The sequence below is a fragment of the Antennarius striatus genome, chromosome 7 (assembly GCF_040054535.1).
Source record: "Antennarius striatus isolate MH-2024 chromosome 7, ASM4005453v1, whole genome shotgun sequence".
NCBI lineage: Eukaryota > Metazoa > Chordata > Actinopteri > Lophiiformes > Antennariidae > Antennarius > Antennarius striatus.
In genome coordinates, this window is record NC_090782.1 from 22,457,569 (window position 1) to 22,472,966 (window position 15,398).

Here is a 15,398-nt window from a genome sequence, read left to right on the forward strand (position 1 = left end):
AAAAAAAAATGCAAAAATTAAACATTTGATCTTGTAAACTACAGGATAACATTAATTTCATATTGCAGAAAAAAACAGTGAATGGTAGGTGCATTGTTGCATCATCATTACTAAATTGCTAAATAAACTCTAATTGCAAGACATCCAACAAAAGAACAAAGGTATAATCCATTGATCTCTAAACTATTTAATTCCTGCCCAACAACAGATCATTTCTCCTCTGTTTGACCTGATGAAAATCTGCACAAATAAAACCCAGCCAACTCAACACTGTGATCTGCGTCTGCTTGCAAACCTCGCTGTGACTCACTCAGAGAGGAGCTTTCCACTCCTGCACTGTTGTTGGTAACCCCTGCCTCTCACAGGTGCAATTATTTGGAAAATACCAAAGTACTAAGGCTGCAATCTTGCCAGGTAATGGGACATTTAAATACCTTCCACAGACTAGCTGTACTGCACACCCCGCTTTGCACAACACAGTATCAGGAGATTATCCCCTGGCGTGCAGTGAATCCTTATCTTTACGCTGCAGTTGGGATTATTTTGTTTGGTATTTCGGCGGTAGTAGGAGAGCAGACTTGGTGATGTAATAAAAGCTCAAATCATCAAATAAAATTAAAAAAATAGACCCAGACACCTGGAACTTTATGTTATCAAATTACTCTCCAGTACACGCGAGTTAGCTGCAATAACATTAGGCAGATTTATTCCTTTTGTAGTCGAAGAAGCACGACTCAGGAAATTGGGCATTGGCGCAACTGGAAGTGGATTCCTGCGCCAAATATTTCCTGTGTTGTGGCAACGCGTCAGTTTTCCGCAGGTGACAGAGACATCCTGCAGCAACAGTTACACATGAGCCAAACAGACTGAATGAAGTCGAGCTGAAAAGACTTGAGAGAACATTTTTCAATACAATATACATAACGCTCGCAGGGGAATTAGGGAATTAATCAACCTCTGTGTGCACATGTGTGTTTTCCTGTGTATACGTGTGCGTCGCAATGAGAGATGCTCGACTCCCAGTAGATGTCATTATTTTCCACTTTCAGGCTCTCATCCCAGCATGAGTGCATTTGTATTTTTATTATTCCGTCTGTGTTACCGTGCACGGGTGTGTGCGCGTCTGCACGAGGACGCACGTGGACGAATGCGCGCTGGGAGGGATTCATGCATGAAACACACAAGTGTTTGTCTCTCAAAAAAAAAAAAGAAGAAGAAAATTCCACTTTATTGTGCTTTCAGGTTACCTACGGAAAATCTAATTCCCCCCTATAAAATTTCTGCAACAAAGACGCATCAAGTGTCGCCTCCTCGAGGGAATCGGTTTCATCTGGTTCAGGAGCGAGCTTTTAAATTAACTCCGTGTGCTGCGTGACTCCGCGCCGGGCTGCCAGACACGGGCCTCATGTGTTGGAGAGTCAGACGCGTTTCATCCTGAGAGACGAACACATGACAAGCCCAATTACATCTGCAGGAAAGATCCACAAGATGTTAAAAAGTGGCCGGATGCACCAGAATCACGGCGAGCACTCTGAAATATCTGATCGCGAGCACCTTGTTTGTTCGTGAACCGGTCTACGCGGATAAATTGCGGTTAATTAATGAGTCTAAACATCTCCACAGGATAGCTCATCTCCATCGTGGAGGTTGACCCGCTAACCCTGAATCCCAGATGACGTAAATCAGTAACGTGGCGAGACGCAAAGTACATGACCAAAAGAATTTTTTCGGTACAGAACAAGGGGAGAAGCCGACTAAATAAGCCTCTGGCTGATCAGCCAGATGAGGCACAGGTGTAGAGATGAGGTACAGGTGTGGAGACGACGAGGCTCTGCCCACGAGTTTGGCCCCGCCTCCTGCCACGCTCCATCACTGTAGAGCAACACGACACAGAACCACAACACACCACCTAGTATCATTTAAAAGAGCCTTCAGCTGCATTGATCTTGCAGAGTCATCGGCCGCCACCACCACCAGTCTCTGGACTCCAATAATGCCATTTTTTTTCCTGCTGCTCAGCTCAGATGCCCTTCAATCATAATATCCCCGAAGAGTCCGTGCATCGACTGTCAGGCAGATTAATCCTCAGATACAGTACAACTACTGTCTGTACTTCGTCCCGTCTCTGGAATGATTTAATGTGCAGGAGCCTCGCAGAGACACTAGAGTCCAATTTACATTAATGCCTGCATCTATTTGACCTTACATGGCTCTTATTAGTAAAATTTGATGCATTTGAAGAATGTCAGATATGCAGTAGAAATATTTCTAATTATTTGTCCTTGAATTTATCAAATCATGAGCAAATATACCTGCTTGCTATCAACGGCGCTCTCTCCTGTCCTGTCGAAATGTTTTCATCATGCTAATTTTTGTATTTCTGTTCCTTTAGCTTCATTGTTTGTGCTGAGGAATAATTTGCACTCTCTGCCACGTCAATTAAGTGAAATAAAACCCAGCGCCCGTGCTTCAATTTCAATCTGACTCCAATGAAATGAGCACAATTCCCTTCCAGTCGCAGCCCTCTTAAGGTTTATGAAAGGGCTGGTGCTGAGCCGCTGCTCAAAAACACCCACGAGTCGATGAGTTGTGAGGATTTTTAAATGGCGCTCCACATCATGTTTCACAATATTTTCAGAGGGTTGCTGTGATTTGGATTGTGGAGACTTTTGCACACACTTTTTTTTTTTTTAAATTTCAACTTCATCATCTGCATGAATTCTAATGTTGCACAAAAAAAACAACAACACACACATCAAGAGGTAACGCCCTTTCACCCTCTCCTCACCCTTTATTCCAGCCATGTCTGTTCCTTCCTTCGCTGTTAAAACTGAGATCAGCGCTATGCTAACTCCCCTCAGAATGGAGGGACATAGAAGGAGACAGAGAGAGGGCAGAGAGATGAAGAGAGCGGTCAAAAGAGAGTAAGGTGGAAAAGTGAGACAAAAGAGAAAGAGACCAAAGTTGAGAGATGGATAATGAGGGCAGACGGAGCAGAATATTTCACCATGAGAATATTTCACACTTCAAGTAATATTTCATTCATCCCATCAGATTCCCGGGCTGGGATTCTTCCCAGAGCAGACGTATTGACAGACTATTTTTCATCAGCCATGCGTTTCCTCCCCAGTCCCTGCAACCGTGAATCTCCCCGTAAATGACTGCCATAAATCCTCCACAAATTCACATCTATTTCTGCCACATTTATGATGACGGCTGATTATTTCTGCAGTGGTTAATGTGTGTGTTCACAACAGCAGTGTATTAATCAAAGCTACACAATCAAACTGACGGAGCCCTCAGTTGGTGGGTGAATTTTTGATCCGGTGTAATCAAGAACAACAGGTTATTGTGAGATTAGAAAAAAGAAAAGGTTCTTGACCTAAAAGTCATTCATAAAATGGTAAACATTAGAAAATATTAGCTGAAAATATCAATTCTTTCTGGTTGATTTTATTTTATTTTTTTGCTTATAAATGTTAATCTAGTAAAAGTGTCCTTAATACAAATCCATGTAAGGGCACAAAATCAAAAAAGGCGCCGAGAATTCTATATTTTTCACTTTGATATTCATGATTAATGGCATTTGTGTGACTTGGATAAATACCAAAAAATATCTAAGTGAGATGATTATCATGATGAGCTGTCTGTCTGATGTGACCTTTGACCCTTGGTCTGTCTTCGATCCCATGTTATCCCCAGAGTCTTTATTGCAGGATGCTGAAAGAGCTAAATTAAGTGTATAATAAACATTGGATGGTTTTCTGAGTGCATTGTTTTATTCCCCCCACTCCCACTCTCCTGCTCTGCAGAGGTGAGGAGACCTTCATTGTGTGGAAACTTATGATAATAAAGTCTATTTTTCCCTCAAAATAATACACTTTCCATATTTTAAACGGGAAGCAAGGCTGCCTCTCGGCTAAGAAGTTTCCTTTTTTAGACAAATATTTTCTCCTCTAATTTACCAAAGAGGATAAACAGCTAGAAAGTGATTTTCCATCTGTCTTTCACTCCTATACCATCTGCCTTTGTGTGAAACTCGAAACCATTAGTTGTGTGTGTGCTGAAAGAGCATTAATCTCCACCTAGTTTGTGTCATCAAGCCATCCAGAGCATCTCTAGTCGAAACTGACCCCGTGGCACAACACGTGTTAGATGTAGCTTTCATTGATGGTAAACGTCCCGCTTAGCCAGATTAGACCAGTTTACTGCTGAATTTTGGAGCGCTCGTTTGTGTTTCTGGCAACACCGGATCAAATTTTATCCATCTCTGTCTCGCGTGGAGCCGCCAGGTTTGGCAAAGATGTGGGTTTTGGTTTGGGCTGAGAAACGCCACCTGGAAGCAGACGACAATGAAAACGCTGCTCCAACACCCTTTGAATGATAAAAAAAAACTCTGGACAACATATTGAAAAATCACGATGACATCATCCTTGCATGAAAAAAAGACGTAATCGTAATTTAATCTGGACTTAATTATGGTGAAGTGATGTCATTTGCAACGTTAGCGTCGAGTTTCCAGTCGAGTCCTGCGCTGGTCTGGTTAGTATGGAGATTCTATGGAGTTCTGGAGGCTAAAGAACGAGAAGGCTTTCCTTTTGGGACAGAATCAGACATCTTAAACTTCCAACTATGCGAAATATTAACAAGGCCGCGAACTTTATAAGGGCTGCACAACACTGGGCTCTGCATACAGTCTAGACACATTGGAGGCATTAAAAGAGACTATTTGTTCCAAAGAGAAAGAATATTTTAAAAGAGAGTCTCAGAACCACCAACCGAGGAATATGCTCCCAAATTCCAAAGGGTTTTGTTGGTTTGAAAAAAAAAAAAAAAAGTCAAACGCAATAGAAATTTAGTGAAAGAAAGTCTGTGAAAACTTGTTTGGTGACTCAGACTGTTTGACGCCTCTGATGAGGCGTTAAGCAGGTAATCAATTGGAAACTTCAAGCAGATCACGATTAAAGGAGACCTCCTGAGCCCTTTGCATGTGAGTCAGTGTGAGCTCATCACTAAAACTCCAAGATGATGCAAACGTCCTGCAACCGAGGCCCAGGGAGAGAAATATGCAGAACGAGCTACTTTAATATGCTTCTCTTTCATTTTTAATCACTTTCCTAAATCGTGCGTCGGTCATGTTGGTCTTATTTTAGGTTTTTTTTTAGTGAACTCTTTCCTGATGTTGCACAAATGCTTCCCCACGAGAAGTTTAAATAACGCTCATTTCAGCAAAAAATGCGAAGCTTTTTTCAACCGTTTCATGCAGAGACCCGACATCACAAATAGAATACTTGACACGTGTTAACTGGAAATAACAGCGTATCACCATTTAGGCATGTAATTCACCCTGCGAAGGACTTTGACAAGAGCAGAAGTATCCTCTGGTACCCAAGGAGGCAGAGGCCCGACGAGAAGGCTGAAGCTATTCTGAAACATGACGTTATGCATCGATGAAGACGAGGCCAGTGCAGACGGGTAATATTCATTCTGTTACTCAGAGGCAGAGAGAGAGATCGTCAAAGAGCTATCACATATTTTCAAAGATCATTTAAAAAGAGATTAAAAGAGAGAACCAGATTTCTCCACAGTTCCCCCGTTGCTATGGCGATACTAAATTGAGTTTCTCCCCATCCTATCCCTGTTTTTTTTTTTTCCTCTCTCTTTTTCCCCTCGCTCTCCTTCTTATGGTGAAATCATCGAATCATCATGTAGGTGCAGCCCTATCCTTAGAAATTGTGTTGGTGTGTCTTTTGTGTGTGTGTGTGTGTGTGTGTGTGTGTGTGTGTGTGTGTGTGTGTGGTGTGTCATGTGAGGTTGAGACATACATCCCTGTTATGGGATGTATCTTTTTTTTTGTTTTTTTTGCGACAATGATCCTCAATGAATCAGATTGGTGTGAAGTCACGTGAGTAAAACACTTCCACAGGTTAACCACAACGAATCCCTCAACATTTCTGGGTCACTTTGTATTTTAGCAACATTCAAACTAAGAAATGACATAAATTAACAGCAGAGGTTGCTTCATTATACCTTTTTTACCCTTCAAAGTGTGACACTCTTTACTTTGTCTCTCTCGCCTTGGTGTCATTTGTGTTTCTAGCAGGTTTCAAATTCCAACACCAGTTTGGGTGTAGCATTACAAATAAAAATTAAAAAAAGTAGATATGAGTAAATAAACTCAGCCTTTACAAGATGAAGTCATTGTAATGTTTTACATCATGCTACAAATATACTGTAACATACAACATACACTGTACGGACATGTTATTTATTGAAATGTTCAAGCACAAATCACAACTGAATTCCCAGGAATAATAAAATGCATTTTTAGTGCAATGGAAGAATCTTTTCAGATAGGAGAGATTGGTTGCAATGGAGTGAATTTTTGTTTACAGTATATTGACTAATTCCACCTCAATTTGGAGGTAATTTCACTCCGTCAATGGGTAACAAGAGCAGTAAAGGGTAGAATTCGAGGGGCGCTAGAGATAGCGAGGAGAAGACCAGGTTTTTGGGTCCATGTCTAGACGCAGGGTTCTGCTGATCCGGTATCAGCTCGCTGACATTTGAACCTCGGGCGCGTCGCCTTACCTGGATCGTTAATGGCTAGTCTTAAAGCAGATGTTTGTTTTCATCGTGTCACATTAAAAATCATTCCAGCAGGAGTCACACAGCATAAACAAGAAGATTAGACCAAAGTACTTCCTGTAAACACTGAGGCTGTCTTTAGAATGCAACACGACTATTGATTCCTCACCCTCTCTTCCCTCCCTTCCCGCCCAGAAGAATCACCGGCTAAATTTAAACTTCAGAAGCTTCGGGGCTGAAAAGAACAATGGTGGGCAGGAAGTGAGCGAGGGAGGAAGGTGGAAGGAGGGAAAAGTGGGAGGAAGAAGGAGACCGAGAGGGAAGAGGAATGTGGAAATGCAGAATGTGCAAAGATGATGTACAACTATTCACGCCTGATTTAAAGCCGCCGTTACGTTGAATACATGATGCTACCTGTTAGCCTCTCAACTTAGAGCACTCTTTTATCACAGTCAAGGACATCTCAGGTTTAGACGCACAAAAGCGTTTTCATTTTACATAAATCTCTCAACGATAAGACACAATAACTCAAAATAAGCTGGCGTGTCTTTTGCGTGGCATTGACCTAAGTGGGAGACAAAGTTATTTACCTTGCCCATGAATCTCCGTCAGGGCTGGATCAGAGCGAGAGAACGTTGTGAAAGCCAGGCTTGGTCTCAAAGAAAGGATTTTTATTTCATCTGCTTTAGTAATGCAAGAAGTCATTGAAAATGCAAGAAAATACCTTCTTTTTTAAAAAAAAAGAATTGTGTATTTCTGTGGCACGAAACCCATTTTCAGGTCTAATGGTTTTCAACTCATTTTATTCCTTGATGAAAAATTACTTTATGCTCCTGGACAAAAAGCTCTGATGTGAAAAAAATAAAAATTAACAGCATAAAATATCAGCCCAAACCTCCCTGTACGTGCAAGTCAGTAGATGTTATATGAGTCTGCTGTCACTGAAGGTCTCACCATGAAGCTGTGACATGACGAGGTCAGAGGTGATTCACAGTCACAGTTCAGGAAGGCAGGAATACCATAAAGCTTTTTTTATACACTCGGTTTTTACTCCCTGCTGGGTTCTGGAGACGTTCTTGTTTACAGCACTGCTGCTGTCATTTCTGGAATTTCCTCGACTGCTTTAGCGTCGCTTCTCCTTCGCACAGCAAACTCTGCCGCGATGATGCATCTTAACTTTGGTTTCCAACACCACAAAACATTACATTACACTAATTGCAAGGCTGCAATCAAACTGTGAGAGAGACCCAAATCGTAATTGTGGTTGATGTTAAAATTGCTGCACTCGTTTGGCATTCAGTACAAATAAAAACGACAGATGGAATAACATGTAGTTGTTAAAGGTCATGGATCTTGACCTCACACCAAGGATACTTCAGGTCAGACTTAAACGATTTGTCTTATTTTTCAAAGACAACTTGTTTTCAATAATGAAAACAAATCTATTCTGTTGTTACATTTTAGTGTTATATGGAAAGAAAACAGAACCAGGACTGCAAATCATTCTCTACTCGACTATTTAATTTCTCACAAAGGGCCTGAAACCTGTCAATCAGAGGGACGTTGGGTTAGTAGCACAACAAAATAAAGTTTTAAACTCTTTTCCAACCCCCAAGTCTCAGATTTTTCCGAGACTTATTCAGACAATTATTCAGGCGGCATCATTCAAAGTAATTCATCAGCTTCAAAACACTTCAGGCCACCTTCTCCTGCAAATGCGATGCTCCCAGAGACCTCCAAACAGATTTTGTAGGGGTAAAAAAAAAAAAAAAAAAAAAAAAAAAAATCAGCTTTAGTTTACCGCACATATATTTGAAATCGACACTGGAGGTTTGCCTCTGAGCCAGCGCTGCACCAAGCTAATCAGACGACGCATCTTTGCATTGACTGCTGCTCAACTTCAGACGCCAGCTCCAACTCCAAATGCCCAGAGAGGTGACATTCAACACTCCGAGCTTGGAAATTGCCAAAGTACCACAATTAATCTTTTCCCAATCCCATCTCAGTACCAATTACAGATGGCCCCTCCGCATGATAGCAATCCCGCCTTGCTTTTTACCTGCTAGCAGCTCCGTTAGACTTGGCGCTCAAACCTCGGCGTTCCCATTGAGAGCAAGGTTGTGTTTGGAAAGATCTGATGCCACCAAAAATATTTCGCATTTAAATCTGTAGCCCTGGTGAATGAGGAGCTGAGCAAGTCGAAGATGAAGTGGTCAAAAATAAAGAAAAGGAGGAGAAAGCAGAAAAAGTACAGCAATGAGGCAACTCAGATTATCAGGGAAAAATGGAAGTGTTCACCGGAGAGTATGCATACTGCTTTAATTAAGATGGTTTTAATTAATAAGGGACAGCAGAGTGAGTTTGAGGCTAACCATGGGAGTGGAAGTAGGAAAATCATCCAAGGTGGGTGGACGAGTGAAGAGCAGCATCTAAAATAAAAGGAAAACCTGGACAAAGTGGAGATATAGGACAAGATTTTCAAGTGAAAATGCTGCCGCATCTGAATCTAAAGAGGCCAAAAAAAAAAAAAAATCCTAACACACGTCTTTTATTTCCATTTTTACCAGGAGCTTGCCTTTGTTTCGCTTTTGCCTGCTAGGTAAATGTGTATCTCAGAATTCACCAAGCACAAGAGGTCTCTGTTCAAATCTGTTCAAAACCCTCCACCGCTGTGTCATATTTATTTCAGCAGCCGAGCAGATAGAGATAGCAGCTTCTGACTACTGTTCAATAATAGATAACCAATTCATCCCTGACAAAAAAACCCTCGCAATTTGGGGTTTCCTGCATATGCGACGTAAAGATATATAAGCGAATGAAAGAAGAAGAAAATAACAGAGTCAGAGAGAAAAAGAAAGAATTGTAATGTCTTATCTCAATAAACAACATCAGGAGAACAGAACGCTGCACTCCGGCAGGTCGGCATTGGAAAAGTAAGAGTCAATTATTTATCCAGGAGGCTGTTGGGGGAGGAGAGGCGGTGAGGCTTTGTGAAGATGACTTGCTCTGCTTCACACACATGCTGTCATAAGGAGTCATTTTTCTATCGTCTCTCTCTTAACCTCCTGTTCCTCGCGTCTTCCACGGGTGATGAAGTCATGCCACCACGCCCGCTTTGGTGTTTAAACACAGACGGCCAGGTTTAGATCTCCTCCAAACGAACTCCATTAAACGTTGGAGCGGAGGATTGATACGAACGATATCGTTCGTAAGATACGAGTTCTATACTCTGGTGATGATGAGACATAGAGATAGTTGGATGTGAAGAATGGGAAGCATTACCTTAGGTAAGAAGGGAGATGGTTCTACCGTCACGCCTGACCCAGATGGGTACGGATGGGAATTGTTGAACCTCCACAATGCATTTTTTTGGTCATTTACTCCTCTGCCTTAAAGGCTGACCTCACCAGAAAAATAGAGCAACTACCAAACTAATAATAGATGAGATTTTCCATGGAGAATATCTCCACAGATCCACAATCTTACATTTGAGGTGGAAAAAAATAGGTCTTTAAAGTCATTTATGAGGTCTGGTATGAAAAAAAAAAAAGTTAGTTGTGATAATTTTTGGGGTTTGTTTTATTAGTATTTATTACAAATTACATGTCCATGGTGAGAAAACATGTCACTAAGTGAAAAAATGTGACTAATTCTTCACAATTTTTGGATGAAAAGAAGGTTTACAGTGAGGAAAATCTAAATCATACCATATTTTGATATTCTCAAGCTTTTTACAGAGACAATCATGACCGTTTTATCCACTAATAAAGGCATCGTGGGGTTTTTTATTTTATTAGTTTTTTTTCTTTTTGATATAAAAGGAAAACTCCTTGTTTTGTATTCATTTGCAGAAACGTCTCCAAAGACCAGTGAATACAAGTAAGAATAAGAAACCTTTTACCTTTTTTAATCACATAAAATAGGTAAAAGATCATGTTGGGGGTGATTTAGAGTTCCAGTTCATTTAGAAGCCCATTAGCCTCAGGAGTCAAATGGACAGTGTATTTATATCTGTTCCCATGCTGGAAAAACTCGATTGTAATCAAATTTCATTCTCTGTCACTTAGCTACACTTAATGGTTTTAAATCCATCACACTTGTAACTTGTATTCATGGTCCTAATTAGCGATTTGTAATACTTTCTAAGTGGCTAATGTGCTTCAAATGCATTGATAGGGCTCTAACCGCTCTGAATAATACGCTGGAGCGGACTCCACCGGCTGTCAGGTAATGGGTTCCTTTTATTAGTGGATCTATTTTCCAATGTGATTCGGTTTAAGACACCTCCTGGAATTTTTACAGGTGTAAAAAAAATTTTGTCAGCTCAGCTGCATTAAATGCCTTTGAATCGTCTGAGAACTTACGACTCAGTCGTCCACTCAAGTTGTTAACTTAGCATTTATCAAAAAAGAGTTTTGTCACAAAAATGAGTTTTTTAGTACATTTACCAAAAAACGACTCCCCAGTAGGAAGGATTAATTTAGTCTGCAGGTATGAAAGAGGAAATCATTGAAGAGATTTATTATCTTCTTTTATTAGTTTTCAAAATATAGTTGTCTTCTGTGAACTAAAGGATCTATCATCAAATATATCAGGTAAGCTTTAGAGAATATTAACCGAAGAATATTAAACATTCGCTATTCTTATTATTATCATCACTAGTGATCTGCTGTTGTATCAGACAAAAAAAGGACTTCATTTACTTTTATAAAAGCCAGATACATAGCAAAGTACTCAAGTGTTGGCTGAGGCAGTGATCATTACTGGTCCCGTCTCCTTTTTACAATCATTAGTTTGATTTATTGGCGGCCAGCTTTATGTTACCGTGTTGAATCTGCATTGTAATATTGATGGGAAGATCAGTGTGTCAACCACAGTATCTACTTTATTGGAGAATACATTGTGGGCACTTTTGTCATTTATCATAGAACTTTAAGGATATTTACTCAATATAAATTGTAATTACATGCATGAAGAGATCCTGAAGTTTAAAAAAGGCAATAAATTTGCCTGCTTCTGAGCTGCTGAATTTCAATGCATTTTTGCTCTTTTACATTTTAACACCTTAAGATATGTACCATGGAGTAAATTTTAAGTTTCTCACAATTTTTTCCCTCCCGCTAGTACAAAAAAATGATAATCACCTGTTAGAAAACGTCACCAGAATACAGGAAATACTTTTCTTCTGATAAAATCATCTGTTGGAGTTAATCAAGTCTCGATTAATTTATTTAGACATAAAATCCATTGTTTTGAATCCTGTTTTAAAGCTAACAGAAGCCTCATTTTGAAACTGAAATGAAATCATTTTGAAACTGTCCAGATTAGCATTCAAGGAAGTGCTCTCGTTCATTTTATTGATAAATTGATATCAGTAACTGGTTAGCTTGTTGAAAACTTTTTTCTTTTTCTGGTGTTTTTATGACATGTCAGGCTATATTTTGGCTCCAAATACGAGATAAAAACGAGATATAAAAATGAAACATTTTCACTGACGAACATTTGGTTGAACATGTTGACTGATTACCAATACCGATCAGTTTCAATGATTTGCCATCTTTATTGACAAACAGTGCATTGTAAATGTGAGACTCAGAAAGGTAACGGCTACAAACTCACGCACGCACAATGTACAAACATTTTACTGCACACTGAACACCACACACACATTATATTACACTCACACACACATTGATTCACAGTGTGCATACACACGTTATATTACAGTATTATAATACATTACAGTGGGATGCTCCGACTATATGGGCGGTAACACCAATAACAGTATTGTAGGTAAACAAAGAGAGGCTGACTACAGCTGATTACTGATTTTTTTTTTTCAAGAGAAACCATTCACATTACGTACACACTGAAGACTGTGGCAAGCAGTATAAAAGAAAATAAATTAGAATTAAAAAATCAAAAAGGAGAAGACTATTTCTGCCCAGAGAGTGATACATGGAACAAGGGTTACTGGTTAAAATGAGAGAACAACCCCTTTATCTTTGGGTGGAGAAGACATTTTCTTTCACAGTATCTGGATAAATGCTCCCCTGAAATCCCACAACAGCACAATACAGTATTTTTTTTTTTTTAATATAAAAGCGATATTTGCCAAAACACCTCTATGAGATGCGAAATTAAAAAAAAAAAAGCACATCTAGGAATTAAAAGTGTGTTCGAGTCGCCTGCCTTTAAACCGTGACTGGAAGCAGAGTGATTCATACAGAGGTCGTCGGCGTTGTGAGAAGAAAGAGAACAGCCTGATGGAGAAAGGAGTGAGAGAGACAAAAAGAGAAAAAAAAAAAAGCAATCTTTTAACACCCAGCCTCATTTTTATTCAGACGCGAGTCCAGCTTTGCCTCTTGTACCTCCACCCCTCCTTTTTCTCTCTTCTTCTATTATCCTTCCTCTCTCCCGTTGCCCCTTCTATTACCTATTCCTTTCACTATTTTTTTCCTCTCTTCATAACTGGCTCCCTCTCATCTCCAGCTTCACCTACAGTATCTATTACACCGAAGCAACAGGAGAGGAGAAAAACACCCGAGCCTGTCCAGCTCCCAGAAAATAGCTGCAATGAAACGATAAGTCCATCCTAAAACACTCGGAGGAGCTTCTAATGGAACGCCAAGCATTCCTTGGTCTATTTCGTTGGTAGATTTTTCCCATTTTAATGCTTAATTGGTAAGAAATTATGTAATAGTTTGTCGATATATTTCCAGCACAGTTACCGTGGAGTCTGAATGGAGTTTTCTGTAAGCATCTGAAGGAAATGTGTTCGCAATCCTTTAAAATCAAAACGTAAGTTTAGTCTGCAGATGTCATTTCTACTGAAATGGCTTTCAATGATCGACAAGAAAGAAATTCTTTGTGTTCATTGCCGGGTGTCCCAACAGACCAGAATGCATTGCAGCAAAAAATACTGTGTTTTTTCAAGAGAGGGCAGAGAGTCCGAACACAGGCAGGCCCTGATGCTTAAATATACTGTATGTATGGAAAATGTCGACCTGTTACAGAGCAGGACATTCAAACACAACGGTGTGAACTATCATGCAACACAAAAATTAACATCTGAACAAATAAACAACACAAACAGATTTGTTTCAAAAGACACTCGTCCACCTGATGTCCTTAAAATCCAAACTTCGAGAGAAGCGAGGTTGGAGGAGCTATTCAGAGTGTGTTTACGCACTCTGAATAATTTTCGTTTCCCATAAATAATGACATCACTTACACTTAGTCACCTTAAGTGTCTTGGGTGGAAGAAATATCTATCCATACTATCTGATCTCACCAGACTGCATCCAGGAAGTAAATAGGTGGAATAAAACCTGTTTTTCAAAAATCCACCATCACAGGGCCCAATCAGTCGGGGACACTTTGTTCTAACTGTGGTTTTTGAAAATGGGGAACAGTCTGGAATTTTGTTGGTTTTTTTTCACTAATATTAACAGCATTCTGAAATAAAGTTTTTTTTTTTAAAAAAGAACGCCGTCTATTATTGAATCAGTTTCTGATCAAGGTTTTTGCCTGTTAAAAAAGCCGGTTTTTGCTCACAGCTACTGCAAACCACTTTCTTTTATTTCTCAAATGAAGCTTCAGTCTAGACCGGCTCTTCTTGGAAAGTGCCTTGAAATTGGTTGTGATTTTTGTTGTGCGCTGCATAAATAAAACTGACTTTCCTTAAATCACAAACCATCTTATTGCATTTGGAACAGACGGTAGATCACGGAAGAATTCCACTGGTGGCAATGATGCACCACAAAAAAATGCTGCAATGCAAAATTACATAAGATAAAGTGTATGTGTTTGTTAGACCTCAAGGATATACACAATGAGTTGTGGTGGGTACAACTTTGTCTAGAAGAAAACTCCATAACTCCACAACGTTTTTGTGTGAACGGGAAATGACATAATTGAAATATAAATTCTTAAAATTAAAGAATAAATTGCTAAGCGTCCTTCCAGAACCAACAATTTCCTCCATCTGCGCTCCAAACCCTGATTTAGTGAGACAGTATTGTATTGCGGCTTTGGGAAAGAGCTAATGTTATTGGAAGCTTTGTGATTTGTGTTTTTCACCATGAGACCTTTCATAAAAATGAGAAAACACAAAAGCATTGCTCTCCTACGTGACGCCTGAATGCAAGCAACCAAACATTTTTCGCTTCTGTAATGGTGAGCACGGCTCACGGCGAACCACCTCTGAAATCACGACATCGGATCAGTGCTACAGAATAATCCTCTGAACGTGGGTGCAAAAGCATGACTGGAGGTTTGGGGGCTAACGGTGGATTGAGCCTGCTGTTGTTTTACAGCTGGTAATCTGCTCAGCGCTGAGATTAAAGCGATCTCCCGGAGTTTTCCACCAGTATGCCCCAGAGTCAGATCGGGCCTTCGTGATATCATTGTGGAGACTCGTAAGTCGAACATTACGTTTAAGCGCTCGACCAGGATGAATACGCCAACGATTCCTCCCTTCCTCTCCAAGCACTTTGCCTCCTTCATTGTCGGATTCTTTTTTTTTTTTCTTTCTGAAATGTCTCATGTCTTTGTTGCTCGTAAATGACTATTATGTAAATCCCGGTACCTAAAAGGTTGATGTCCAAGGTATGCAGATAGGTCATCTCTTATCATATTATCTGCACGCTGACACAACAGCGTTGATCTGCTCCGTCAATTGCAAAAAAAAAAAAAATGCGACCGTCAAAGTCAAGCTCCGATAACAATGCCACACCTGGCAGCAGGCGAATAAAAACCTTTGCCGCGGAGAAATGATTACAATCTGGACGGCGGCCATACAGTTATGA